At 49.3% G+C, this 26151-nt stretch overlaps 1 pseudogene; it reads right to left on the reverse strand.

Moving 5' to 3' along the window:
• Positions 1-2256: 2256 nt before the first annotated feature.
• Positions 2257-4453, reverse strand: LOC133234635 (vesicle-associated membrane protein-associated protein A-like; annotated as a pseudogene).
• Positions 4454-26151: the final 21698 nt, after the last annotated feature.

Consider the following 26151-nt stretch of genomic DNA (forward strand, 5'->3'; position numbering starts at 1 on the left):
CACAAGCATGTGCGTGTGCGCACGCGCGCGCGCGCACACACACGGAGGATTTATTCAAGCCAATTAAGTGAGAAAAGGAGAAATGACAAAGTGAAGCAAGTGGTAAGTGTAAACATGAGACTTGCTACCAGATGACTCAATAATCCACGTTCATGGTTACACGTCTGAGTAACAGCAAACGAGGGTAAAGTAAATTCAGCAAGCTTCTCTTTAACTCGGCGAAGACTGCAGTGCATTCTGAAGGTTTTCCGTCTAGACTGGAGCTCCGGTTTCCTCGTGGGCTCTTTGCTCTTCCCTCTGCTCCGCGCGGCGAGGCGATCCGTTGAGGGGAGAACAGCGCCAGCAGCAGCGGGAAGCAGGTGCGCCAGGAGAAGGGGGCGCGGCTGCAGGGGCGGCGGCGCGGGGCTGCCCCGGGCGCCTCCTCTCGGCTACGCGGCCTTTCGCTCGCTTCTAACCCGGTCCCAGCCGCCCTGCCCTGGGGCGGACCGTCCCGCAGCGGCACCTGGAGTGCCCGCAGGTCTGGCACCCTCGGCCCACGCTCACCGGGCGGGTCCCGACGCCAGAGGGCTTCTTTCCCCCGGGCCGTAGCTTCCGGGTGAGCAGAGGGCACGCCCCGGGGCGCTGGCGGGACCGACCGGAAGCGCGTCACCGCGGTGCCGGCGCCTGACGGGCTGAGTCGCTCCTCGTGGTGCTGCGTGCAGGTGTTCCACGGGAAGGGCGCATTGCCCACCTGGGGGCGTCTGCTCCCGGGTGAGCCCAGAGCGTGGAACTGGTCTCTTTTCTTCCAAGGAGAGCTGAGAGTCTGATCAACAGGGGCTACTTTCGGAGTACTATTGCAGTAAACATTTGAAAGCTTAGAGTTCTTTCAAGAAAAATCCTCTCCATGGGGCTTCTTTGGTAGTCCAGTGGCTAAGACTCCGAGCTTTCAGTGCTGGGGGGCCAGGGTTCCCATCCCTGATCAGGGAACTGGATCCTGCATGCTGCGACTAAATTCGCATGCCACAACTTAAAAAAAAAAAAAAAAGGTCCCACATGCCAAAACTAAGACCTGGTGCAGCCGAGTTAAAAAAAAATTTTTTTAAGAGAGAAATGTTCTCCAAAACAAAAATGTGGAGGAGGGCAGAGAATGGGGCAACACTGATTATTACAGCAGCAGCAGTGCCCTTATTATCACCAGGCGCTGTTACCTCTCTGGTTCTCTGACACCAACACGGCCACCGGAGACAATAGCTTTCACACCCCAGTCCACAGTAAGAGACGCATCTCAGGTGTGACCCTGTGCACACCCACACAGACACCTGAAGTAACATCTACTCCCACACTGTGAGGCCCTTTCTGAGGCTTTCATTTCTACACCACTTAGGGTTGCCAGATTTAGCCACAAAAATAAGGGACTCCCAGTTAAATATGACCTTAAGATAACAAAGACTTTTGATTAGTATGTGTAAGCCCTGTATAACACTGCGGGTATATTTATACTGAAAACAATGCCTTCATTGTCTGAAATTCAGATTTAACGGAGGTCCTGTATTTCCTGACAACCCTTTAAAATGCTGGTCACAATCCCCTAACCTGATGTTACTAGTGAGTCTCAGGCCCCTTAGGTGACAGGACCACAGCACTTCTTTCATTATGGGAAACCAAGTTAAGTGCAGGAACTAGATCCGAAGCCCGCGGGCACCACCCCTCCCGGCTGTCACACTCTCCTCCCCTCCGCCCACCCCACCCCAGCAAAGGCCTGCACTTGCTGCAGTAAAAGGTTTGTGGTTTTTTTTTAATCAAGCAAGAATCTGTTAACAGTTTTATTATTTTTGTGTTAAATACCACGGGGCTGGATTGGAAAAATGAAAAACTCAGTCAACAACTGTTTTACAAGGGATAAAAAAAAATCCTGCCTTGATATCAGCAAAGGTGAAGGAGAAAACTTACACTGTACAAGGCACCATTCCCCCACAGAACACCTCCTGGCATTTCCTGAATGAGTGGGATTAGCAATCTAAATAGATCATATTTCAAGAGTTAACAGCAACAGATAAAATTCAAAGGGATCATTAAAATAACATTTGCAAGACTCTGGACAATTCTTGAACTCTTATTAAAACCACAAAGAAAGAACAATTCTTTCTTTGTGAATTTCATAAAGGACTGAATGTGCAACCACACCCCGTAGGGATTGTCTGGTGACAGTGGCGCTTCTGGGGGCCAGAGCTCTGCTCTTCCATGTCTCTTTCTAACCATGAGGCCGCGGCTGGCACTTCTGGGGGCCAGAGCTCTGCTCCTCTGTGTCTCTTTCTAACCATGAGGCCGCGGCTGGCGAGGCCTGCAGGACGCTGTACACACAAAGCGTGGTCACTGTGGACCACATTACCAGTAACACAGTTGTTCAGTTGCTCAGTTGCATCCGATTCTTGGCAGCCACATGGACTGCAGCATACCAGCCTCCCCAGTCCTCCACGATCTACCAGAATTTGCTCAAACTCATGTCCACCGAGTCGGTGATGCCATCCAACCATCTCATCCTCTGTCGTCCCCTTCTCCTCCTGCCTTCAGTCTTTCCCAGCATCAGGGTCTCTTCCAATGAGTCAGCTCTTCGCATCGGGTGGCCAAAGGATTGGAGTTTCAGCTTCAGTCTTTGCGATGAATCTTTTCTGGTCAAAAGGAAACAAAGAGATAGCACTCTGTGTGCTTCGCTCTTCAAGCTGAATGTCCCTATAAAGAATCCAGTGACGATGGCTGCAGTGACAGCAAGAAGTAAAGGCGGGGTACTGGTGACATTCTCTCTGGAGGCCCCAGGTGGATCCAGGTTTCTCCGGATGTGCTACCTTCCAGAGCCTGAGTCTCCTCCCTCGGGGGCTGGTTTTCCTCTTCCAGCTCTCCCTTGGAGCCTCCTGCACTGTTCCTTGAGCTTCCTCGTCTCCGTCTTGTTGAGGGAAACACAGTGGGGCTTTGGCAGGGGTCGTCCAGCTTCACAGCGCTCAGAGGAGCGGCTTTGCTGGGTTCTATGTCCTTCTATTTATCATTTGCGCTGGGCATCTCAAATACACATCTCAACTGAGAACCCATTCCTTCATGGGGTTTTGCCTCTTTCCACACGGCTTCCATGTCTGAAACGCTTGGTGGAGCAAAGATCGCCTGTACCGTAAACCTGTGTTTACTCGTCTCACTGGGGTCACTGTCCACCCTGGGTCAGCGATTCCCCTGTTGGGCCTCACACAGTACCCACGAGGTGCTGTCGTCTTCACTTTGAAACACACCTTTCGATCTGATGGATTTTTCGATGTGAGATTTGTAGTGACTCCATCTGTGAAGGGGCCTTTGAATTTGACAGGATCTGCTTGTGCTTTGCCACGGTCGCAGAGGCGGATGCCATCGGAAACAGTGCAGAGCCAGGGCATGCCCACAGCGTGTGGCTGGCTGCGGGTGGGGGTGGCAGCGGCATGCCCAGGCCTCCTGAACCCCGCACCCGCCACTCTGTCGCCGGCTTGCCGGGCCACCCGCGGGTCCACAGCTCCAGGTCTCATGACTGACTCAACCCCACACCGGCCACTGTGGCCATGCGCACTCTGGAGTTTATTTAAAGATGACTTTTGTGTGCAGAAACAACTAGTAGCAGTCACTTTGTTTTTTAAATAAAGTTTTTCAATAAATTAATTAAATTCCATTTATTGAAATACTACATTTAAAAACATAGTTTTTCCTTAAGCATTGACGTCCAACTTAAAAATCTTTTATGTTTATAAACCCTATGTTCTGTGCTTAGTCACTCAGTCGTGTCCAACTCTTTGGGACCCCACGGGCTGTAGCCTGCCAGGCTCCTCTGTCCATAGGGATTCTCTAGAAGAATACTAGAGTGGGTTGCCATGCCCTCCTTCAGGGTGTTTTCCCAAGCCAGGGATCGAACCCAGGTCTCCTGCATTGCAGGCAGATTCTTTACTGTCTGAACCACCAGGGAAGCCCCTTTATAAATCCAGTCAATTTTAACAGTCATTTACCAGGGGCCTTCTTTGATGTTCAGTCTTCCTGACAAACCAGTTTAAGTAAAAACTCTTAAACTTTTAAAACTACATATTTAAATGCTTCAAACACTTCAATTTAGTAGTGAACAAAGCATTACCTAGCAATACGGTGGGTCTTCGGTCCTGGCACAGAAGTATCTTCTTTGCATCACTCGCTGTGCTGATGAAGGTGCTGGAGAGAGAAAGAGACAGATGGACACACATATACACACCCACAAACCAAGCCATGTCCTAGAGGGGGCAAGTGTTACCCTCTTTACAAACCCGTCCGTAACAACCTCTTATCAGTGACCACTTGTCCGCCTCCTGAATCTCAGCAGAAAATAATTCATTCCAGATAAAGCATTGCCGGCTCCCTTCTGAAGAAGATGAGCACCTTGGGGAGCAGTGGCGCTGAGTGGGAAGGACAGGGAGGCACGCTCACAGCTGGAGAGGCGGAGGACTGGTCTGCTTCAGGCACAGCCCAGCCATCTTTACGGTTAGAGAAAACCAGCCTTCCAAACACCTCGGGATATCACCTTTGGGGTGACAGAGCTGGTCAAGAGCGCGGTTTCAAAGTGCAGGTGTAAGGTTCTGTTTCGTGATCCGGGCACTGGTTCCCACAGGGGTCAGTGTGTGAACAGTCAGTGGGCCATACATTCTGCATGTAGATCATGCTATGGTTTTGTTGTTGGTCAGTCACCCAGTCATGTCTGACTCTTTGCAACCCCGTGGACTGCAGCACGCCAGGCCTCCCTGCCCCCACAGTCTCCCGGAGTTTGCCCAAGTTCATTCCATTGCATCAGTGATGCCATCCAGCCATCTCATCCTCTGACACCCTCTTCTCCTTCTGCCCTCAGCCTTTCCCGGCATCAGGGACTTTCCAGTGAGTTGGCTGTTCTCATCAGATGACCAAAATACTGCAGCTTCAGCTTCAGCATCAGTCCTTCCAACGACTTACTCAGAGTTGATTCCCCTTAAGATTGACTGGCTTGATCTCCTTGCTCTCCAAGGGACTTTCAGGAGTCTTCTCCAGCACTGTAGTCCAAAGGCATCAATCCTCTGGTGTTCTGCCTTCTTTACGGTCCAACTCTCACAATCGTACGTGACCACTTGGAAAAGCATAGTCTTGACTGTACAAACTGTTGTTCGTAGAGTAATGTCTCTGTTTCTCAACACACTGTCTAGGATCGTCATCGCTTTCCTGCCAAGAAGCAATCGTCTTATGAATTCATGGCTGCAGTCACCATCCACAGTGATTTTAGAGCCCAAGAAGAGGAAATCTGTCACTGCTTCCACGTTTTGCCCTTCTGTTTGCCATGAAGTAATGGGGCTGGATGCAATGATCTTAGTTTTTTAAATATTTAAGCTGACTCTTTCACCTCCTTCACCCTCATCAAGAGACTCTTTAATTCCTTTTCACTCTCAGCCATTAGAGTGGTATCATTCGCATATCTGAGGTTGTTGATGTTTCTCCCACCTGTCTTGATTCCAGCTTGTAACTCATCCAGCCCGGCATTTCTCATGATGTGCTCAGTGTATAGGTTAAATAAACGGGGTGACAGCAAACAGCCCTGTTGTACTCCTTTCTCAATCTTGAACCAGTTCCATACAGGGTTCTAACTGTTGTTTCTTGACCCGCATACAGGTTTCTCAGGAGACAGGTAAGATGGACTGGTATTCCCATTTCTTTAAGAGCTTTCTACAGTTTATTATGATCCACACAGTCAAAGGCTTTGGTGTAGTCGATGAAACAGAGGTAGATGTTTTTCTGGAATTCCTCTGCTTTCTCTATGATCTAGAGAATGTTAGAAATTTCATCTCTGTTTCCTCTTTCTTTTCTAAACCCAGCTTGGACATCTGAAAGTTCTTGGTTCGCATAATGCTGAAGCCTAGCATGCAGGATTTTAAGCACGGCCTTATTAGCATGGGAGGTGATTGCAATTGTCCGATGGTTAGCACATTCTTTGGCACTATCCTTCTTAGGAACTGGGATGAGGATTGACCTTTTCCAGTCCTGTGGCTACTGCTGCATCTTCCAGATTTGCTGACATATTGAACACAGCACTCTGATGGCATCGTCCTTTAGGGTTTTGAATAGTTCTACTGGAATTCCATTGCATCCACTAGCTTTATTAAAAGAAGTATTTCCTAAAGCCCACTTGACTTTGCTCTCCAGGATGTCTGGCTCTGGATGACTGACCACACCATCATAGTTATCCAGTTCATTAAGATCTTTTTTGTACAATTCTTCCATGTATTCTTTCCATCTCTTCTTGATCTCTTCAGCATCTACTAAGTCTCTACCATTTCTGTTCTTTATTGTGCCCATCTTTGGGTGAAATGTTCCCTTGAGATCTCCAATTTTTCTGAAGAGATCTCTAGCTTTTCCCCTTCTGTTGTTTTCTTCAATACTTCAGTAAAAAGCTCCAAAGTTTACTTTGAAAGTCAGTTAAGCTTCTCTCCCTCTGGATACACATTTGTAAGCCAAAAGTTCACTTTCTGCAGGCCCAGGTAGAGGAGCCTTTTTACAGTAGGGTTCGAAGAGTTTTACCCCAAAGCATGCATCTAGCAGCAAGTACCCCGGTGTTAGCTCATTGTTCTGGTACTTCAGGTCAACCAGCCCTCTCCCACCAGGCATCAGCCCAGGCCCTGGGCCCTCTGCTGAGCCCCAGGACAGCCTGGGGTGGCGGGAGGGGCAAGGCTGAGCTCAGCCGTGGACAGGAGCCCAGGCACAGAGTGCCCAGGACGGGCAGATCAGGCTGGTATAAGGGGAGGGGGAAGTAGGGGAAGATGCAGGGTTGAGCCGTCTAGGGAGGGGTGGAGGAATGGGGGTCCTGACATCCAGGCAGCAGGGGGAGAATCACTGACACCCTAAATGCCACCTTGAAAGTGAAAATCAAAGTCAAAGTTGCTCAGTCGTGTCTGACTCTTGGCGACTCCATGGACTTAGTCCATGGAATTCTCCAGGCCAGAATACTGGAGTGGGTAGCCTTCCCTTTCTCAAGGGGATCTTCCCAACCCACGGATCAAACCCACATTCCAAGCAGATTCTTTACCAGCTGAGCCACAAGGGAAGCCCAAGAATACTGGGGTGGGTAGCCATTCTCTCCTCCAGGGGTTCTTCCCAACCCAGGATTTGAACCAGGGTCTCCTGCATTGCAAGCAGATTCTTTACCAACTGAGCTATCAGGGAAGCCCAAATGCCACGTTAGAGCTCCCAAATTCAAGCCAATCTTCTCACTGCATCTCTAGAACTCTTAGTACATTGTCCCAGGTTGTACACAAGGCCAGCAGGGCCAACACTAACCAGGAAGCAGTCACGCCAGCACCAGGATGAAAAGCTCCTAACTCCGACTACAGACCTGACCCCGCAGCTGTCACTCCCAGCCAGAAAAAACCCCGTGCTCAAACCAACTGAGGCCCAGCGGACCAGGGCCTCGCCCAGGCTCCCGCCTCTGTGTCCAGCACCACCAAAGGCAGAGACTGAGCCTGGGTCCAAGCCGGTCACTAGGAACACCAGGGCAAGTCCATGGCCCCCGAGCAAGTGATCCGTCAAGTTCAAAGTGTGGGCTACACTGCTGGACACCTTCTTAAATGTCAACAGCCTTACACTGCGGGGAGGGCGGGGGGTGGCGGAGCGGTGATGAGAGTTTGAGACATAGAGACCTTACAGACATGTGAGTGAGTCTTCCCAGTGCTCTTCTGACTTTTCCCTCATCATCCTAGAGAACTGCTGGCAAGTTCTCTGCCTTAAGGAGAAGGGGGAGCACACAGAGATGGAGCCCAAGGCCGAGCCCCTCGGCAAGTTCATCACTTTCAACAGACACCCACGGAAAGAAACCCACCTCCATTATCACCCAGAGCACTCGGGGCTCAGCACTGGGCCCTTGGGGCTGACAACAGGAGACATGGCTCTGAGCTCAAGTGATCAGGCCCAGGACTTCTTCCCAGACAGCGCAGTGGTAAAGAACCCGCCTGCCATTGCAAGAGACATAAGAGATGAGGGCCGAATCGCTGGGTAGGGAAGATTCCCTGGAGAGGAAATGGCAACCCACTCCAGTATTCTTGCCTAGAGAATCCCATGAACAGAGGGGCCTGGTGGGTTACAGTCCACGAAGTCGAAAAGAGTCGGACATGACTGAGTGACTAAGCACACACACCATCAGGCCCAGGTGTGACCCACACCCCTGACCCCACTGCCTGGGGCAGCCCCCCTCCCCCCAAGCTCAGTGGGAAGTGCGGAGGGCAAGGACCGTGGCCCCTCCTTTCCTCACTCAGAAAGAAAGAACTCCTGGGGGGACATAGCCTGGGACTTGAGCCCTGGGACTTGAGCTCCAGCCAGAACATCCGGTTCAGCTGTGGATGGGCCGTTCCTCCCCAGGGCCTCACCTGCCTCTGCTGCAGAGTAACACCAGGATTTGGTGATGGCTCAGTTGCTAAGAGTCGGACATGACTGAGCGACTTCACTTTCACTTTTCACTTTCATGCATTGAAGAAGGAAATGGCAACCCACTCCAGTGTTCTTGCCTGGAGAATCCTAGAATCCTAGGGGGAGCCTGGTGGGCTGACGTCTATGAGGTCGCACAGAGTTGGACACGACTGAAGCAACTTAGCAGGAGCAGCAGCAGCAGTTGGTAAAGAATCCGCCTGCAATGCAGGAGACCCGGGTTCGAATCCTAGGTTGGGAAGAACCCCTGGAGGAGGGAACGGCTACCCACTCCAGTACTCCGACCTGGAGAATTCCATGGACTGTATAGTCCATGGGGTCCCAAAGAGTTGGACACAACTGAGTAACTTTCCCTTCATTTGGTGATTTTACTAAAGATGGCTCCCACCTTATGAAAACAGACTCATAGACCCAGAAAACAAGCGGCTGGCTGCTGGAGGGTGGAGGAAGGCAATTTGGAGAAGAGCATCGAGAGGCAGAACCCTCCAGTTAGGAAGTAAATAAGTCACGGGATGTAACACACAGGATAAAGAATATGGTCAACGATATTGTAATAACTCTGTGTGGGGACAGATGGTTACGAGACTGACCGTGATGATCACAGCGTGTGCAATGTGAAGTCATTCAGTATACCTGAAGCACAACACTGCATTAGCTACATGTCAATCGTTTCAGACTTCCCTCGTGGCCCGGTGGATGGGAATCCACCTGCCAGTGCCTGGGACACAGTTTCGATCCCTGGTCCGGGAAGATTCCGTATGCCATGGAGCAATTAAGCTACTGAGCCCGAGCTCTAGAGCCCACGTGCCTCAACCACTGAGCCCGCATGCCTAGAGCCTGTACTCCGCAACGAGAGATGACACCGCGATGAGACATCGACACGCTACACGCGTACAGAGCAGCTCCTGCTCGCCGCAGCTAGAGAAGAGCCCCCACAGCAGCGAAGACCCAGCACAGCCAAAAATAAATAAATAAAAGATTTTTTTAAAGTTTGCTCCCACCTATACTTATTCCACAAATGTTTATTAAGTTACCCAAATACACCAGACGGTGTTTTCTAGGTCCGACATAAAGCACCCCAGACTGGGGGTCTTAAACAAGAGAATTTTCTCCCAGTCTCAGAGGCTGGAAAGTTCAAGACCAAGGTGTCAGCAAGGCTGGTTTCTCCCGAGGCCTCTCTCCCGGCTTGGGGACACCCGTCTTCTCTCTGCCACCTCCACGGTCCCCCCTCTGTGCAGCTGAGTCCTCGTCCCCTCTTCCTGTAAGGACACCAGTCGTAGCCCATCAGGACCCCCTAGTGACCTCTTCCTGACCTGACATCATCTGTCAAGACTCGTCTCCAAATACAGCCCCATTCTGGGAGACTGGGGGTTCGGACTTCAACCGGCCAATTTTGGATGGACACAACTCAGTCCATAAGATGGATATTGAATCTTAAAAAAGACAAAGAAAACAGAGTCCTGGGACCCCTCAGAGTCTGGGAGATGTGACTACGGCCCCACCCAGAGAAGAGCTCAAACCCGCACGGGACCATCAAGGCAGGAGCCCAGAAAAGGAAGGCATGGGGGCTTGCCTCACCCAAAACCATCGTGGAGAAACCCTACCCGGCCCAGCAAACCGTGTGCGTGCGTGTGTGTGTGTGTGCGCGTGCGTGTGTGTATGCATGTGTGTATGCGCGTGTGCGTACGTGTGTGCGTGTGTGTGTGTGTGTGTGTGTGTCCAGGCCACAGATGCTACGTCACCTGTGCTGCAGGTACCAGTGGCTCCCACCACATCCCCGTCCCCAGGGAAGCCTTTCAGGGAGCCATGCCGCATCACCTTTCCAGGCAGCACTCAGGTCAAGGCCCGGAGAGGAGAAACAAGAGCGCAGCACAGAGCAGAGGTCACAGAGCAGAGGTCACAGAGCAGAGGTCAAAGAGCGAATCCCTCCTCCGTCCAGCCCCTCCTTCTCCCCAAGAAGTCCCCCGCCGTCCCAGCTGCTAGCTCCATCCAGCAAACACTGCTCTTACAAACAGCTGACCCAGATTCTCAGCTTGAATTAGGATGTTTCCCAGGCAGGCCAGGACGTACAGGGATGAATTTAAATGTTTCTTAAAAGCAAACTCGGGCTGCCCTCCCCAGCGGGGACAGCGGTGTGGGCACCAGCCAGTGGCCGTGACCCCCAGGCGGGACCTCATCACGGTTGCCGCATCTTGGGCCTCCTTCCCCATGCTCCACGCTGACTCACGGAACCACTGCAGAGACATCTGTGTTTTAAATTTTAATTAACCCACATTCTTTCCTAGATCTCCTGACCTGATTTTCCATTCTCTCTCTGCTGGGACCTCTGTGTAGCAATAGAATCACGTTCCATTTTAACCCCAATACCCATCAAACAGGGACTTGACCCTCCAAGCAAAGGACACACACATCAGGCAGCAAGCAGGAACTGGTGACAAATGAATGCGTTGGTTAGGGCCACTGTTCCCCTGGACCACTGCAGCTGGGATCACAGAGGTGGAGGGGAGGGGCCCAGTCCAGGCCAGTCATGGGCAAGGGAGTGTGGACCCTGCAGATCCAAGAATGGTAATCAACCCAGGGTCCCAGCTGCTGAGTCTGAAATTCATGCTCCCCGCAGCCCCTCCCAGCCAGGGACCTAGAGCAGCAAGGTGGAGAAAGCAGGCCTGCTTCTAGGAGCCAGCTCCTCTGATGGCCTGGCAGGAACTCTCATAGGCTGCAGGGCTCACAGGATGCCATCAGTCTCCCCTCCTTCCCTGGGGTCCGACCTGCATGCCTGCCCACCCCCTCATGTTCCCTCCCACAGACATTCTCATGTTAAAACGTTTAATCCCCTTGCTTCTCAGAAAGTGAAAGTCGCTCAGTCTCTTTGAGACCCCAGGGACTATATACAGTCCATGGAATTCTCCAGGCCAGAATATTGGTGTGGGTACCCTTTCCCTTCTCCAGGGGATCGTCCCAACCCAGGGATTGAACCCAAGTCTACCCACATTGCAGGTGGATTCTTTACCAGCTGAGCCACCAGGGAAGCCCAAGAATACTGGAGTGGGTAGCCTAGCCTTTCTCCAGGGGATCTTCCTGACCCAGGAATTGAACCGGGGTCTTCTGCATTGGAGGCAGATTCTTTACCAACTGAGCTATCAGGGAAGCAAAACAAAGAGACCAGCTGCCAGGCCTCATGCCTCCTGAGCTGACCCCATCCTCCACCAGACAGTGGCCAAGCCCTTCCTCCCGGTCCCCCACCCCCAGAGTCTGTCCTTCAATGCAGCAACCAGACTGACCCCACCTGTGGCCTGACCCTGCTCCTGTCTGACCAGACATCTTCTGCAGCCCCTTTTCTCCCTCTGCTCTGGCCCCCGGCCCCCATCTCTCTGCACAGCTGTTCCCTCCACCAGCAGCTCTTCCCAGACGCCTCCTCCTCCACTCGTTAGACCGGCCCTGACCACCAGCTCCTGGGGCAGCCTCCCCTCCCCCTCCCTCTGCTCCAGTTTCCTCCACGGCAAGGATACCTGCTTACAGAAGAAACAGTTCACAGCGTCACTCACTCTGCCTCACCACTCCACAAGAACAAGGCAGGCCGCGTATTCATTTGCTTACCAGCGAAGCCCCAGGAACCAGGAAGGGCCCCTGCATTAAACAAGGGGACGATGGAGCAGAGGAGAGAAAAGCCAAGCGTCTTTACACCGTCATCTCCTAGGACTTTTCAGAAGAGGAAAATAAAGGGGAGACAAAGAAATAGTAAAACTTTTCAGAGCAGAGAAGAGACTCAAGTTTTCACTGTGAAAGAATAAGCTGAGTCCGGAGAGGGACAAAAGTAAAATAAAAATGAACTCTATTCACAATATATAAAGAACTCTTGAAACTTAGAAAACAAACACCACAATTTTTTAAAAGGCCAACAAATTTGAACTGACACTTCACCAAAGAAGTCACACAGATGGCAAAAACCATATAAAAAGATGCACAACGTCATTAGTCATTAAGGAGATGCAAATTAAGGCCACGATGAGGTGCTGCTATGCACTTATTAGAAAGACTGAAATTAAAAAGATGGACAAGGCGCTTCCCTGGTGGTCCAGTGGCTCCACACGCACAATGCAGGGGGCCCAGGTTCAATCCCTGGTCAAGGAACTAGATCTCACATGCCACAGCTGAAAAAAAGAAAAGAGGAGACTGTCCAGCACGTCACAGTGAAGACGGAAGGTCCCGCGTGCGGCAGCAAAGACCCAGTACGCCCAAATAAATAAGTGAAATATTTTAAAAATTAATTAATTAATTAAATGGTGTTCTGTTTAAAGGAAAAAAATGTTTTAAATATGGCCAATTTTGTTGCCCAAGCTGTTCCAGGCCCTTGCTCAAAACCTACCATCCCCCACCTTTACCACGAGTTAATAAATCTTTAAGCCACAGGTTCTAGAGATAAGAAAGGAAGCTCTAGAGAGAGCCAGACAAAAACCAGATGGCACAGACTGGAATCAATATGGCCTTGAATCTGACCTCCAGTAGACCCTGAGTCCATTACACCCTGATTTTAATATATTAATGTACTGAATGACACACCTATTGGCTGCGTGACTGGAAATTACAAACCAAAAAAGGACCTTTGTCAGCAAAGTGATGTCTCTGCCTTTTAATACGTTATCTAGGTTTGTCATAGCTTTTCTTACAAGGAGCAAGCATCTTTTAATTTCATGACTGCAGTCACCATTCTCAGCGATTTTGGAGCCCCCAAAAATAAAGTCTGTCACTGTTTCCATCATTTCCCCATCTATTTGCCATGAGCTAGTGGAGGTGATGGAATTCCAGCTGAGCTATTTCAAATTCTAAAAGATGATACTGTGAAAGTGCTGCACTCAATATGCCAGCAAATTTGGAAAACTCAGCAGTGGCCACAGGACTAGAAAAGGTCAGTTTTCATTTCAATCTCAAAGAAGGGCAATGCCAAAGAATGTTCAAACTACTGCACAATTGAATTCTCTCACACACTAGCAAAGTAATGCTCAAAATTCTCCAAGCCAGGCTTCAACAGTACGTGAACTGTGAACTTCCAGATGTTCAAGCTGGATTTAGAAAAGACAGAGGAACCAGAGATCAAATTGCCAACATCTGTTGGATCATCAAAAAAGCAAGAGAATTTCAGAAAAACATCTGTTTCTGCTTAATTGATTACACTAAAGTCTTTGTGTGGATCACAACAAACTGGAAAATTCTTCAAGAGATAGGAATACCAGACAAACTTACCTGCCTCCTGAGAAATCTGTATGCAGGTCAAGAAGCAACAGTTAGAATCAGATGTGGAACAACAGACTGGTTCCAAATTGGGAAAGGAGTACGTCAAGGCTGTATACGGAGAAGGCAATGGCAACCCACTCCATTACTCTTGCCTGGAAAATCCCATGGACGGAGGGGCCTGGTAGGCTGCAGTCCATGGGGTCGCTAGGAGTTGGACACGACTGAGCGACTTCACTTTCACTTTTCACTTTCATGCATTGGAGAAGGAAATGGCAACCCACTCCAGTGTTCTTGCCTGGAGAATCCCAGGGACGGGGAGCCTGGTGGGCTGTCATCTATGGGGTTGCACAGAGTCGGATACGACTGAAGTGACTTAGCAAAGGCTGTATATTGTGACCCTGCTTATTTAACTTATATGCAGAGTACATCATGAAAAACGCTGGGCTGGAGGAAGCACAACGTGGAATCAAGATTGAGGGAGAAATACCAATAACCTCAGATATGCTCCATCCTAAAGGAGATCAGTCCTGGGTGTTCATTGGAAGAACTGATGTTGAAGCTGAAATTCCAATACTTTGGCCACCTGATGTGAAGAGCTGACTCATTTGAAAAGACCCTGATGCTGGGAAAGATTGAGGGCAGGAGGAGAAGGGGACGACAGTGGATGAGATGGTTGGATGGCATTACCGACTCAATGGACATGGGTTTGGGTTGATCCTGGGAGTTGGTGATGGACAGGGAGACCTGGCGTGCTGTGGTTCATGGGGTCGAAAAGAATCGGACATGACTGAGTGACTAAACTGAACTGAACTGATGCAGATGACACAATCCTAATGGCAGAAAGCAAAGAGGAACCAAAGAGTCTCTTGATGAAAGTGAAAAAGGAGAGTGAAAAATCTGCCTTAAAACTCAATATTCAAAAAACTAAGATCATGGCATCAAGTCCCAATAGATAGATAAGGGAACAATGGAAACAGTGACAGTCTTTATTTCCTTGGGCTCCAAAATCCCTGAAGATGGTGACTGCAGCTGAAATTAAAAGACACTTGCTCCTTAGAAGAACCTCGACAGCATATTAAAAATCAGAGACATTACTTTGGCAACAAAGGTCCGTCTAGTCAAAGCTCTGGTTTTCCCAGTAGTCGTGTATGGATGTGAGAGTTGGACCATAAGAAAGCTGAGCACTGAAGAATTGATGCTTCTGAACTGTGGTGTTGGAGAAGACTCTTGGGAGTCCCTTGGACAGCAAGGAGATCCAACCAGTCAATCCTGAAGGAAATCAGTCCTGAATGTTCACTGGAAGGACTGATGATGAAACTGAAGCTCTAGTACTTGGACACCTGATGTGAAGAGCTGACTCACTGGAAAAGACCCTGATGCTGGGAAAGACTGAACACAGGAGAAGGGGATGACAGAGGATGAGATGGTTGGATGACATCACTGACTCGATGGACATGAGTTTGAGCAAGCTCCAGGAGTTGGTGATGGACAGTGAGGCCTGGGGTGCTGCAGTCCATGGTGTCACAAAGAGTCAGACAAGACTGAGCGACTGAACTGAACTGATTTTCCATGAAGTGATGGGATCCGATGCCATGATCTTAGTTCTCTGAAAGTTGAGTTTTATGCCAGCTTTTTCACTCTCCTCTTTCACCTTCATTAAGAGGCTCTTTAGTTCCTCTTTGCTTTCTGCCATTAGGGTGGTATCATCGGCATATCTGAAGTATGTGTTAGTCACTCAGCCCTGTCTGACTCTTTGCAACCCCATGGACTGGAGCCTTCCAGGCTTCCTCTGTTCATGGAATTCTCCAGGAAAGAATACTGGCATGGGTTACCATTTCCTTCTCCAGGGAATCTTCCCAACCAAGGGATAGAACGCAGGTCTCCTGCATTACAGGCAGATTCTTTACCATCTGAACCACCAAGGAACCTCTGTATCTGAGGTTGTTGATATTTCTCCTGGTAATCTTGATTTCAGCTTGTGATTCATCCAGCCCAGCATGTCTCATGACGTACTGTATGTATAAGATAAATAAGAAGGGTGTCAATATACAGCCTTGACGTACTCCTTTCCCAATTTGGAACCAGTTCATTATTTCACATCTGGTTCTAACTGTTGCTTCTTGGCCTGCCTACAGGTTTCTCAGGAGACAGGTAAGGTGGTCTGGTATTCTCATCTCTTTAAGAATTTTTCCAGTTTGTTATGATCCACACAGTCAAAGGCTTTAGCATAGTCAATGAAGCAGAAATAGATGTTTTTCTGGAATTTTCTTGCTTTATCCATGATCTAACAGATGTTGGCAATTTGATCTCTGTTTCTTCTGCCTTTTCTAAATCCAGCTTGTACATCTGGAAGTTCTCGGTTCACATACTATTGAAGACCAATTTGAAGGATTTTGAGCATTACCTAGCTAGCATGCGAGATAAGCGCAATAGTCCGATAGTTTGAACAGTCTTCAGCACTGCTCTTCTTTGGGATTGGAGTGAAAACTGACCTTTTCCAGTCCTGTGGCCACTGCTGAGTTTTCCAAATTTGCTGGCATATTGAGTGCAGCACTTTCACAGCATCATCTTTTAGGATTTGAAATAGCTCAACTGGAATTCCATCCCCTCCACTAGCTTTGTTCATTGCAATGCTTCTTAAGACTCAATTGACTTCACATTTCAGGATGTCTGGCTCTAGGTGGGTGACCACACCCTTGTGGTTATCTGAGTCATTAAGACCTGTTTTGCACAGTTCGGTGTATTCTTACCATCTCTTCTTAATGTCTTCTGCTTCTGTTAGGTCCATACCATTTCTGTCCTTTATCGAGCCCCCATCTTTGCATGAAATGTTCCCTTGGTATCTCTAATTTTCTTGAGAGAGCTCTAGTCTTTCCCATTCTACTGTTTCCTTTATTTCTTTGCATTGATCACTTAGGAAGGCTATCTTATCTCTCCTTGCTATTCTTTGGAACTCTGCATTCGGTTGGCTATATCTTTTCCTTTCCCCTCTGTTTTTCACTTCTCTTCTTTTCTTAGCTATTTGTAAGGCCTCCTCAAACAACTCTTTTGCCTTCCTGCATTTTTTTTTCTTGAGGATGGTTTTGGTCACCACCTCTGTACAATGTTACAAACCTCTATCCATCGTTCTTCAGGCACTCTGTCCATCAGATCTAATCCCTTGAATTTATTTGTCACTTCCACTGCATAATCATAAGGGAAAAGATCTAGGTCACAGCTGAAGGCCTAGTGGTTTTCCCTACTTTCTTCAACTTAAGTCTGAATTTTGCAATAAGGAGCTCATGATCTTAGCCACAGTCAGACCCAGGTCTTGTTTTTGCTGACTGTATAGAGTTTCTCCATCTTCAGCTGCAGAGAATATAGTCAATCTGATTTTGATATTGAGCATCTGGTGATGTCCATGTGTAGAGGCATCTCTTGTGTTATTGGAAAAGGGTGTTTTCTCTTACCAGTGCATTCTTTTGGCAAAACTCTGTTAGACTTTGCCCTGCTTCATTTTGAACTCCAAGGCCTAGCTTGCCTGTTACTCCAGGTATCTCTTGACTTCCTACTTTTGCATTTCAATCCCCTGTAATGAAAAGGACATCTTTCTTTGGTGTTAGTTCTAGAAGGTCTTATAGGTCTTCATGTAATTGTTCAACTTTGGCTACTTTGGCATTAGTGGTCAGGTTGTAGATCTGGATTACTATGATGTTAAATGGTGTGCCTTGGAAATGAATAAAGATCATTGTATCGTTTTTGAGACTGCACCCAAGTACTGCATTTCGGACTGTTTTGTTGACTATGAGGGCTATTCCATTCATTCTAAGGGATTCTTGCCCACAGTAGTAGATATAATAGCCATCTGAATTAAATTTGCCCGTTCCCATCCATTTTAGTTCACTGATTCCTCAAATGTCAATGTTCACTCTTGCCATCTCCTGTTTGACGACTTCCAATTTACCTAACACTCCAGGTTCCTATGCGATATTATTCTTTACAGCATCAGACTTTACTTTCACCACCAGACACATCCACAGCTGGGCGTCGTTTCTGCTTTGACTCAGCCTCTTCATTCCTTCTGGAGCTATTTCTTTGCTCTTCCCCAGCAACATATTGGAAACCTACCAACTTGGAGGGCTCATCTTCCAGTTTCATATCTTCTTGACTTTTCATTCTGTTCATGGGGTTCTTAGGGCAAGAATACTAAAGTGGTTTGCTGTTCCCTTCTCCAGTTGACCACGTTTTGTCAGAACTCTCCACCGTGATCCTGTCTGTCCTGGATGGCCCTGCATACGTGGGTCATAGTTTCATTGAGTAACACAAGGCTGTGATCTGTGTAATCATTTTGGTTAGTTTTCTGTGGGTTCCATTCGGAAAGCCATGGGGTAGCAGTTCCTCCTTCTGTCTGCCCTTTGACGGATGAGAATAAGAGGCTTGTGCAAGTTTCCTGATGGGAGGGACTGACTATGGGGAAAACCAGGTCTTGCTCTGGTGAACGGGGCCATGCTCAGTAAATCTTTCCAATTTTCGGCTGATGGGCAGGGCTGTGCTCCCTCCCTGTAGATTGGCCTGAGGCGGCCCAGTCCTGGAGTCCACAGTCTCTATGGTAGCATTACAGCCTCTACAATAAGGCTAACCGCAACCTGCTGCACGAGAACTTATGCTAACATGCTGCGCCTCCCCGGACTGCGGCTGTCCGTGTTCCTGACCCTGCAGCAGGCCGCTGCTGACCCGTGCCTCCGCAGGAGACCCTCAGACTCTCACAGGCAGGTCTGGCTCGGCCTCCTGTGGGTTAGTGCTCCTTTCCCCTGGGTCCTGTTTCACACAAGGTTTTGTTTGTGCCTTCCAAGAGTCTCTGGCGGGTATGGGGTTTGATGTTAATGTGATTGCGCCCCTCCTGCCATCTCGTTGCAGCGTCTCCTTTGTCCTGAGACGTGGGGTATATTTTTTGATGGGTCCCAACATGCTCCTGTCGATGGCTGTGCAGCCGCTAGTTGGGATTCTGGTGTTCTCGCAGGAGAGGACGAGCGCACGTCCTCCTACTCCGCCATCTTGGATGTGTTCACAGGCACAGACGTATATCCAAACTTAGCAGGTTATACATTTTAAACATGTGCAGTTTATTGTATTTAGTTACACCTTAATACTGGGCTTTCCTGGTGGCTCTGGGCTTCCCTGGTGGCTCAGACGATAAAGCATCTGCCTGCAATGCAAGAGGCCTGGGTTCGACCCGTGGGTTGGGAAGATCCCCTGGAGGAGGGCATGGCAACCCACTCCAGTACTCTTGCCTGGAGACTCCCTATGGACGGAGGAGCCTGGCAGGCTACAGTCTATGGGGTCGCAAAGAGTCGGGCATGACTGAGCGACTAACACACACACATATAATATTATTCAGCTTTACCAGGAATACAGATAGTCAGTAAATTATGGAAAAACGACCAAATCACCAAGACAGTAATGTGACTTCAAACAAGTGTGTACCAGACAAGAAGGTTTACCGTAGAGCACAGGGAACTGTATTCAGTATTCTGTGATAAACCATAATGGAAAAGAATACTTTAAAAAAGAATATATATGTGTGTGTGTGTGTGTATAACAGAGTCACTTTGTTGTACAGCAGAAACTAGCAACATTGTAAACCAACCATACTTCAACGAAAATAAAATGTGTAACTGATAACACAACCTCAAGACCTCTAAAGTGAAGACTGGAGACCTTCAAAAAGAAAAGGCACAGAGCGACTGTCTTAGGAAGAGATTTCAACTCATCCTTCAAATATTGATCCTTCAGATACTGACAGAAAAAAAAACAGCATGGAGGTAAAAGATCCGGAGCCCAGTGGGTAACACACAGAGTTCTGTGGCCTGTAAGGAAAGAATGCACACAGGTGCCCTTTATGAGAACCTGTCATGGGCCTCCCCGTGGTCCAGTGGCTAAGACTCCACACCCCCAGTGCAGGGGCCCAGGGAACTGGTGAGGGAACTGGATCCCCCTGAGTTCACACTAAGTGGTCCCGTAGTAATCCCACTAGAGTTCGCCACAACTGAAGGATCGAGGGCAGCCAAATAAATAAATATTTAAAAAAAAAATCTGCCATGGGCCCAGCTGTCCTCCACCTGCCTTATACAAGGTCCAGGGAGGCCCCTGGGGGCTTCAGAGTCCCCCACGGGCCACAAGTCCCAAGAGTGGGGACAGCAGCCGGTTCGCTGGGATTTCCCAGAGCCTGACACCAGAGGACTGGTCACCCCGCACCCTCACCACATGCAGACCAAGGCCCATTTCCTCTTGCCCCTCAATGGGCCTCGGAAGGGCAGATGCTGCCCAGCATTGGCTCCCCTGTGGCCACCGCTCTGCTTGGAGCCTTGGAGAGCTCTCCTTCTACCGCTTTCAGGCATACACCTGCGGTCACACTTCACACTTCACTTCACTGCTTCTTCATCCTCCACGAGCCCATGTCCCTGTTTCATTCTGAGCCCTTACACCTGCTGTTCCCTGCCTGGAACGTCCCCCACTCTGCTCATCTGGCCATTTCCTGCTCAGAATGTACAGCTTTGTGGAACCTGTCACTTCCTGAGTCAGCGCCCTGGGTTCCCCTTTGCGCTCAGCTCGTCAGGTTCCTGCTGTCTCTGGTTTACATCTGTCCACACCCGAGAGCAAGGACCACAGCCATCCAGGTCATCGCCGTATCCTGGGGCCTCACACATGGCCTGTATTCAGGAGGTGGCTGATAAACATAATTACTTAGCTGATCAAAAGCGGAGGCTACGACATAGCACTCCCCACCCTCCTCCCCAGCTCAGCCCTGCCTGCCACCGCTGGGGGGCTACTTTGCTTTCCAAAGGCGGTCTCTGCTTCCACACCTCCACCTCTTCGGTTGGCTCCTGCTATTCACCACCCCAGGACAGATGCCAACCATCCCCTCCTTCTGCCTCTGAGGCTGGGTCTGCTTTCCTGCCCACCCCAGCCCACGGTGCTTCTCTGAACACGAGGCATTCTGGATTTAGCAGTTGTCACATTGCATCAGACATAGAAAGTCGGTGTTCTTGGAGGCATGGGGGAGGTACTCAAGGTGTGCTGCTGGATGAATGGAAAGTCAGGGCCACTGGAGGAGATCCTGGAAGGTTAGCATCAGATGCTCTCTCAGGCCCATTGCCCCTCAACCGGGTGCTTTCCTGAGGGGAAAACAGCTGGGGATGACTCTTCCACAGCTGTGTGAGTAGTAAGTATCACTACACCCCGTCCCCTGAGGCGATGGGGTCTCATCACCAACCCAGATACTCAGCACCCAGTAGCTGATGCGGCAGGACACCTTCCGGGTGCCACAGCGGCCCAGATGCCAATTGTAGCATCCGGTCACCAGGAAACTGGCTGGAAAGCAATAGAGTGTCCCAAAGAGGGTCAGAGAGACCCTTGGTCCCCTGGTGGCCCTTGGGAGGATGAAGCATGATAAATAGATCTTTTTGTTTCAAAGTCTAGATCTCTCAAAGCAGCAGATTCAGTTGTTCAGCCTGGGAAGTCATTGGCAATGGCGTTTCCCAAAAAAGCAGTAGGAAGCTATTGCGTGGATGTGGGGCTCCCTAAACAGCCATAACAGTCCTGGATCCTGGAGTGGGCTGCCATTCCCTTCTCCAGTGGACCACATTTTGTCAGAACTCTTCACTATGACCCATCCATCTTGGGTGGCCCTGCCTGGCATGGTTCATAGCTTCCCTGAGTTACCCAAACTTCTTCACGATGACAAGTCTGTGATCCATGAAGGGGATAACAGTCCATAAACAGGTAGAAAAACTGGGGCTTGCCAAGGTGGAGGAGGGAACATGGGCATTCTCCAGGAGGGGACTGGCGAGAGCTAGAGGGGGTGCCAGGGCAGAGAGAAGGCCCACAGCATCATTTGGAAGAAGACGTGGCACCCATTCCAGTCCGGGGGCAGCAGGTACCCTGAATTCAGCACAGGCTCCATCCAAGGCGACCAAGCTGAACCGGCCAAGAAGCAACATCCCTGGTCACTTGGTTTAAAAGAGAAAGCGGCCAAGGGTGGCCCCTGACTGCTGAAGGCATCCTGACCTGTGTTGGGCCCACCCTGGGGAACTCCAGCTGCACGAGGAAAGAGCCAGGCATGCCACAGTGGGAGGCCTGGGGTCCTGCAGGAGTCTCCTTGGAGCCCCCAAAATCCACATCCCTCCCTGGCCCCGAGGTCAAACCTCCACTCCACGAACAAGTCAATACAGCAAACACGGTGATCTCAGGGTGATCTCTGCCCCTTGAAGCAGAACATGAGAGAATGGCCAAAACAAATTTTCCCCCACCTCAGATCTTTCATTTGGGCCCTCGGCGTCCCCGCCTGCACCCCACACCTGCCGGCCACCTGGTCAAACGCCATCTCTGACCTCCCTCAGCTCTTCTAGGAGTGGCTGCCCCCAAACCTTCCGAAACAAAGCCTGACTGTAGCAGCAGGTAAATCACACCTTCTCCCCACACTCCAGGCAGGATACTAGCGCAACCTGCCCGGGAGGCACCGTGACCACCCCCATCTCACGGCTGACAAGCAGGGGTCCCCAGGGGTACAGTATGTGCTGGGGTCACACACCAGTGAGCCACAGAGCAGGTGTCAAACCTGACCGCCCCCAGACTTCCAAGGCCTCAAGATTCCGGGTCCTCCACCCCCGTCCTGCCTTCCTCCACGTTCCCAGCTGTCTCTTCAGTCCCTTCCCCGGGGCCTTCTCGGGGATTCCTCCCTACCCAAGGGAGCCTTCCAGGTTCTCCCCAGCCTGACGTGCCCCTGGACCCTCAACTCTAAGCAGTGCATCTCGACCACCTGTCACCACGACCCCGTTAGAAAGTTTTACATGACTGCCCGGCACAGGTGTGCTTGATAAGGGACTAGTGATCCATTCTACATCCTTCCATTTTCTTTGAGATGCTCTTCCACATAAAACGTCCACCAAGAGTGAACCCCAAATCAATCCATGGACTTTAAGCTCTAATTATGTGTCGTTGGAGGTTCATCGACTGGAACAAAAGTCCCACCTGGTGGGGGTGTGCGTGGGGGGTCGGTTGTGGGGAGCCTGTGACAGGCGAGTAGTAGAGGGGAGCTCTGTACTTTCTGCTCAGTTTACCGTGAGCCCAAAGCTTCTCTAAAAAAATTAAAAATACACATTTAAACAAACACTCTTCTGGCCTCACTACACTGCTTTTACCCCTGGCCGTCACCTGCAGAGTTGAATGTCCTAGAGAACTTGATCTTGATCATGCTTTTGGCCCACTTTTTTTTTATTCCTCTTGGTGCTATACCAGGTTATTTAGATAAAATGAGTGCCCTCCCCAGGGTGGCTCACTGCTGGGGTTTGCTGGGACAGAGAGGAGTGGGAAGACCGGGAAAGTCCTGAGCAAACTGGAACAAGTTGTTCCCCAGAGTTCCCCTCGCAGCCAAAGCTCCGTTAGCGCCATGGAGTCTGACTTCTAACCCTTGAAAAGAACCTTGCTCAGAATCCACAGGAGGTGAACAGACGTGGGCCACTGCTTTATGAAGATTATTCATATCGATGGCCCCTGTGCACCTGACCATGGGGATGCTTCCATAAATGCTGACTGGGCTGCATGGGATCGGAATGGTTTTAAATTCCATTCCTAAATGAGGGTCTCCTTTGTATCTCCTCAGCCCTCACCCCTTCCATGAGGATACGACTTCCAACACTCTGGCTAAAGAGCCACACAGCCAGAGGCAGAGCAATAAATGGATCTGTTCCCTGTCCAGGGGGCCAAGTCCAGTGACCGCACGTGGGGCTGTCCTGACATGGTCAGATGATACGCTTGACCTCGGAACTCTCCTTCTAGAGAACCTCAATTTCACAGCACGGCACTGTGATCTTGCTTTAGTGAGACAGATCATGACCTTGCCTGGTGGTCCAGCGCTTAAGAATCATCTTCCAATGCAGGAGTTTCAAACTTGGGTTTGATCCTTGGTCGGGGAACTAAGATCCCACATACCAAGGGTCAATGAAGCCCAGGTGCCCCAGTGAAGATCCCGTGTGCTGCAACTAAGACCCAACACTGCCATAAATAAATAAACAAAAAGAGTCATTGGTGGGGGAGTGGAGTTGTGTGCTGGTCTTCCCAGAGCACATGATGACCTCAGGCATTTCATTCCCCTCCTCCCCTCCTCGCCAAGCACAACCACATCTGCAGGGGCCATATGCATTCCAGGTAGGCCAGCTCGTGCCGGTTCAGAGTTTTCTTAGAATAATCTGAATTCTCACAACTGATGTTAATAATCAAAGAGCCAGAGAAAAACCTGTCTTTTGCAAGACATGTTAAAATCTCTCAGAAGGCCAGCAGAAGCAGAGATGTGAAGATGTCCACCAATGAACTCCTTTTGGCATTTTAATCCAAACAACCAGATACAGATATAGCATATTGAAAAGCAGAGACATTACTTTGCCAACAAAGGTCCATCTAGTCAAGGCTATGGTTTTTCCAGTGGTCATGTATGGATGTGAGAGTTGGACTGTGAAGAAAGCTGAGCACTGAAGAATTGATGCTTTTGAACTGTGGTGTTGGAGAAGACTCTTGAGAGTCCCTTGGACTGCAAGGAGATCCAACCAGTCCGTTCTGAAGATCAGCCCTGGGATTTCTTTGGAAGGAATGATGCTAAAGCTGAAACTCCAGTACTTTGGCCACCTCATGCAAAGAGTTGACTCATTGGAAAAGACTCTGATGCTGGGAGGGATTGGGGACAGGAGGAGAAGGGGACAACAGAGGATGAGATGCTGGATGGTATCACTGACTCGATGGACGTTGAGTCTGAGTGAACTCCGGGAGTTGGTGATGGACAGGGAGACCTGGCGTGCTGCGATTCATGGGGTTGCAAAGAGTCGGACACAACTGAGCGACTGAACTGAACTGAAGCTTTTTAAAAATATTTATTTATTTTTGGCTGAAGTGGGTCTTCATTGCAGCACACAGGCTTTCTCTGGTAGCGGAGAGCAGGGTTACCCTCTGGCTGCCGTGAGTGGGCTTCTCATTGAAGCGGCGTCTCTTGTTGCAGAGCATGGGCACGCAGGCTCAGCAGTTGTGGCGCACAGGCTTAGCTGCCCTGCAGCGTGTGGGATCTTCCCTGACCAGGGACCGAATCAGTGCCCCCTGCACTGCAAGGCGGATTTTAACCACTGAACCACCAGGAAAGCCCCAGATAATTGCAATTTTAAAAAGCTACTGGAATATAATAAGTATATCAAAATTTCTGCCTACCGTTGAGCATTGGATTTTGTTGGGAACTGGCAGCTACTATTAAAATAGAAAAATGTTGTACTATGGGCTGACTTGATCTGGGCAGTAAGATGAAATTAAATAAATTTTTCTATATTGAAAAAAAATAAGGTTGCTCCCTGTGGCTCAGACGGTAAAGACTCCACCTGCAACCAGAAGACCAGGGTTTGATCCCTGGAGAAGGGAATGACAACTCACTCCAGTATTCTCACCTGGAAAATCCCAAGGACACAAGAGCCTGGTGGGCTGCGGTCCATGCGGTCACAAAGAGCCAGCCACGACTGAGCGCACACAGCAGCAACGGCCTCTGTGGTCCCTGCCATTCCTTACTATTCACACCGTGCTGCCGCTCTTGCTCTAGGGGGCTAAGAAATTTCCAGAATTACAGATTCCTTTACACTGTACACCCTACTAAGGGGTGATCTCAATTTACTTTGGTTCCCACTTGTGTTTCAGAGTCTATTTCATGTCTTTAACTCTCCCTCCCTCTTTGGTAGCCCTGTAGAGTTAGTGTCCCTATTTTACAGGATAATAATAGCTCAAAATGCTAAAAAGACTTGCACTAAGTCACACAGTAAGTCAGAAAGCTAAAATTATTTATATTTGCCAAGGAACTTTTTAACTTAAAAAATATAGACAAGCACAAAACAGTGAACAAATTCTATAAAACTATACATGTAATTGTTAACAATATTTATGATATATATCATATTTAATTGTGGGAATGTGAGGTTTTATATATTTTGTATGTATATAGATATGTTCAATATATGTTGATAAGGGTGAAAGAGGACAGTGAAAATCTGGCTTGAAACTCAACATTCAAAAAACTAAGATTATGGCACCTGGTCCCATCGCTTCATGGCAAATAGAAGGGGGAAAAGTGGAAGCAGTGACAGATTTTCTTTTCCTGGACTCCAAAATCACTGTGTACAGTGACTGCAGCCATGAAACTAAAAGATGCCTGCTCCTTGGAAGACAAGCTATGAGAAACCTAGACAGTGTTTTAAAAAGCAGAGACATCACTTTGCCAACAAAGGTCAGTATAGTCAAAGCTATGGTTTTCTAGTAGTCATGTACAGATGTGAGAGTTGGACCATAAAGAAGGCTGAGCACCAATGAATTGAAGTTTTTGAACTGTGACTCTGGAGAAGACTCTTGAGAGTCCCTTGGGCAGCACGATGATCAAACCAGTCAATCCTAAAGGAAATCGACCCTGGATACTCATTG

This window comes from Bos javanicus, chromosome 21 (genome assembly GCF_032452875.1).
Source record: "Bos javanicus breed banteng chromosome 21, ARS-OSU_banteng_1.0, whole genome shotgun sequence".
Lineage (NCBI taxonomy): Eukaryota > Metazoa > Chordata > Mammalia > Artiodactyla > Bovidae > Bos > Bos javanicus.